Source organism: Gadus chalcogrammus, chromosome 10 (assembly GCF_026213295.1).
Source record: "Gadus chalcogrammus isolate NIFS_2021 chromosome 10, NIFS_Gcha_1.0, whole genome shotgun sequence".
Taxonomy (NCBI): Eukaryota; Metazoa; Chordata; class Actinopteri; order Gadiformes; family Gadidae; genus Gadus; species Gadus chalcogrammus.
This window is the reverse complement of record NC_079421.1, coordinates 16,399,122-16,403,208: the sequence shown is the minus strand read 5'-3', so window position 1 is coordinate 16,403,208 and position 4,087 is coordinate 16,399,122. Positions and strand designations below refer to the sequence as shown.

The 4,087-nt window shown below is 41.4% G+C and overlaps 1 protein-coding gene across 1 annotated transcript in view; it reads right to left on the bottom strand.

The window, feature by feature from the left end:
• The window catches only part of xpnpep2 (X-prolyl aminopeptidase (aminopeptidase P) 2, membrane-bound), a 15,948-nt gene extending 13,337 nt beyond the window's left edge, over positions 1–2,611 (bottom strand). Inside the window, exons 1-2 of the mRNA XM_056601102.1 lie at positions 2,426–2,611; positions 1–14 (exon numbers count right to left, since the gene is read on the bottom strand). The exon at positions 1–14 is cut by the window's left edge and continues 111 nt beyond it. The gene's annotated coding sequence lies outside the window, so the exon portion shown is untranslated. The remainder of the gene's footprint in view (positions 15–2,425) is intronic.
• Between the last annotated feature and the right edge of the window lie 1,476 nt (positions 2,612–4,087).

Sequence of the window (4,087 nt, the reverse complement as noted above, 5' to 3'; positions counted from 1 at the left end):
ACGGCTGCTGTACACTGGGAAGACAGTGTGTGTGTGTAAGAGGGGTAGTAAGTGTGTAGGTTTTAAGTGAGTAAGCATGTGTGGGTGTCGGCTCTCTGGCTCCCTCTCTCTCTCTCCCTCTCTCTATCTACCTCTCTCTCTCTCCTTCTCTCTATCTACCTCTCTCTCTCTTTCCTTCTGTCTCTGTCTACCTCTCGTCCCCTGCACTATTTCCGCTCAGTGTGACTTTCTGATAAGCGTGAGAAAAAATGTCGTTGTTGAAGGCTGTTAGGCGGACGCTGACCTCCTTCTCCTGCCGTACCATGATAAGAAAGGCAGTGTATTAAATCGAGTTCCACTCAACGACTGTACAATAGCTGCATTAGTCAATAAAATACATCCCTGGGTTGATGTGACCCACAATTAAGGCTGGTCATAATTGTGGGTTACATCGACTAAATTATCACAAAGACCTCTCACCGACCCCCTAATATGCACCAGTTATATTCTTATAAATACACATGCAGTGCATGGAAAGCCTGCCAACGCCCTCTTTAAACACAATTATTGCTGCGAGAAGGCCATGGCCAGTGTGGGAGACGGTGGAAAGAAGAAGTCAGCAAGGCCGCTTATACTCCCAGTGTGTTTATTAAGCAGAACATAAATGGAAAACCTTATCAAGCAAACCATATTATGGAATGCACAAAACATATATATTTTTAAAATAATAACAAGCCATCAAACTATATGTACAGAACAATATATGTCATATATATATTTTCAACTGTCTACTTTATTTTCTATTTCTCTTTTTTTTTCTATTTCAAGAATAAGATTCTTCATGTATCCTTTATGTACCACCTGATGCAGTACCCTGAAGTACCCCCAGTGGTACAAGTACCACAGGTTGAAAAACACTGGTCAAGGCGGATGAGGGAAGCCGTCTATCATTACAATAAGGAATTGCAATGAATTACCACATCTACATGTATTTAAAAAGGATTTGTCTACGGCGATGGCTGTGGCGCGGCCATGTGCGAGACGCTGCAGTTGTTCTGTAGGAGGCAGTGGTAGCAACAGGATGTGGAGATGACAGCCCAGGGGAAGACGATGGGGAGTGGGGGGGAGGAAGGGAGGGAGGAAGGGTTGGGGTAGGGGGTTGTGGGTTGAACCAGGGGCCTGTGTCAGAACACAGATGCTGACGGGCTTCCCAACATTATAGGAACGGAGCCCAGGATCTCTGTGTTGTCATCTGATCCCTGTCCAATTACTGCATAGCAACAGCATCCACCGCGCCTCCCCCTGGCTCCATCCCATTCCTCCCCCTCCTCCTCCTCCTCCTCCTCCGTCCCTCTACCCCCACCTCACACCCTTGTGGAGAAGAAGAATGATCTATCGCTGTTGGTGCTTGAACGCTAGTCTGGCTGGCAGAGACACCTAATGGAGGAGGAACATATGTAAGTGTGGAGGTCTCAACTGTCAGGACGAGAGGATCTTTTTTGAGCAGTTAACATATGTTTGGTTGTCTGGAAGTAAAATGCTACAGACGAGGAAGGAAAGAACTTTATCACGTGTATCACCTTTGCATAGAGATGCTTATTCTGGGTTAAAAAGGGGTATGGGTTGGCAGACAAAATATGACAGTTACATTCTACAGTGGGTGGGGATGGATAATTCTCTGGTAGACTAAAATAATGGTAATTTATATCGGGATACTATTGATGCTGTCTATTAGCACAATACTTTCTCATTCCTTGCTTTTCTTCCGTGTAGGCAAGTGTTATAAACTCTTGTTTACACGATGAGCAGGGAGAAGGAGGAGAATGAGAAGGAGGAGATTGATGAAATGAAGGGGCGTATTGTAAAGATGGGTGCAGATATTTTTTACCGACATGAGGTTATCATTATGTGCGTTACATTCCTGAAGAAAAACACCGTCTGAGGAATTTGATTATTTCTATGCACATTCAAACTAATAGAATACTGATATGGACATTTGAAACAATGTATCTTTTGTGTCCATTGACGCATTGGAACTTGGCATGAGTTTGACATTTCTATAGTGAAAACACACATGGCGCGCACACGGCACATTGTTTAAAAAGTAAATAAGCAAGCAAGTTTAACAATGAGATGAACTGGTTTGTAGCCTACTTTGAACTTGGACCAACCAGACCAGCACAACAGACAGGATCAGATGTTAATGTTTTGTTACACTTGCATGTTGTTTGAGAAACATTCGCCAAATATCAAATCAACGATATGAAGCTAATAAGTAGCTAAAACAGTCTTACCTTGTAACTCAAAAGAGTTAATTTAGTCTAAATTGATATTGATATGACCCTTCTGAAGAAGACTGCAGGAAGTAGTCGAAATATGTCTGGTAGGCCTACAGACAAATGAATACTAGTCTGTTTACATGAACATACAAGTTCATTAGTCTTACCTTGTTTTGTCGTTTTATTCACATTCAGAAACGTAATTTTCAGAATTAAATTATTGACATCATAGTTCAAACGATGACAATATTACTTTTGCTAGGAATTGGTATTAAGTGTTCTGTGATTAAAAACTAATGAGCGTCTGAAACTGAACCTGACTGACTGCGTATGTTATATAGAAATTGGCTGTTGATTATTTATTTGTAGCCCAATGGGCAGTACCAACGTTTAACCACCAGGGGGGGTAATGGCTCTATAGATAGAACGGTGTTGAGTAATTTGTGAGTATGGCGTTATTAACATCTGATAATCCGTATAAAGTTTGGCTTCATTAGATTAACTTTGATCTATTGAGTTGTATTTTTTCTCATTGTTATGATGGTTTATAATCAACAATAACTAACATATTACAAGGACCTATATTGTGTATTTTAAAAAAGTTCCACCACTTTAATAATGTATGCATAGGTCTTCCTGTAATTCCTGATTCAAACATGGACTCTATCGATATATGAGACAAATTATCCCTACAAAGAAGGATGGAATTGTAATTATATTAATTACTAATAACTTTTTTTTATTTTGTGATCCATAAGATTGTAACTTTGTATTGTTAATTGAAATTGCATTGAATGAACTTGTTATTAAATGTATAATAGTTGGCATGCACAATGAATCGACAACAACAACTTCTGTAAAGGGCTGGGGGATGTGAACAGAAGGGGGCACTTGTGACCAATGTATTCCTTCTTTCCCTCATCCATTTCAGTTTGAGCCACTCCTCTTCATCAGAAAACTAGCTCCTCAGTTTTCGCTCATCACCTTGTCTCACATGAGTTATATGTAGTACCTTTGTTTGTGTGTGTGTATTTGTGTGTGTGTGTGTGTGTGTGTGTGTGTGTGTGTGTGTGTGTGTGTGTGTGTGTGTCTGTGCGCGTGTGATTCTTTGTGTGTTTGTGCGTGCGTGTGTGTGTGTGTGGTGTGTATGTGCATCTGTATGTGTGTCTGCGAGTGTGTGTCTTACAATGTGCACGTGTGTGTGTGTGTGCGGGTATGTGCACGTGTGTCTGGGGACTCTGGATGTGACAACCCTCGCAGCTTGGTGAAAAAGGCTCAAAGTTATGGGCCAATATTAATAAATGGTAGCCGTGGCAACAGTGTGGAGTGTATGAGTCAGAGGAGACAGAGCAGCAGAGAGGGGAGGGCAGGGCCCGTGGACGCCACCAGGTATTGAGATAAAACAATCGTCACCATCTGTGATGGTTCAATCACAACTCATTCAATCACTATCCGGCTTGCTGATTGGCTGAATTCATGACAGGGGTTGCCATGCAAAATAATGTGACATCATTTGCAATCCAGTGCTCTGTGCCATCCCTGATGTTTGATTTAAGTGTTTGCTTACTTTTCAACCGAGCTTCAATCTTCAGTCTCCTAGTTGATGACCAAATCTCATAATAATTTGAATGTCACAGGGCCAACAGAACAACTTAGTGCTGTCTCCTCTGAGTGAGAAATGAGTCTGGGGATTAGCACATCAAATCTTCTGCCGTGTGTCCGGCTAGACTTTTTAACAAATGCAGGCTAAAGTAAATCAGGTTTGATGACATGTCTGACAGATACAAATGATTTAAACAAATACAAATGATTTAAACCACAGCAGTGGT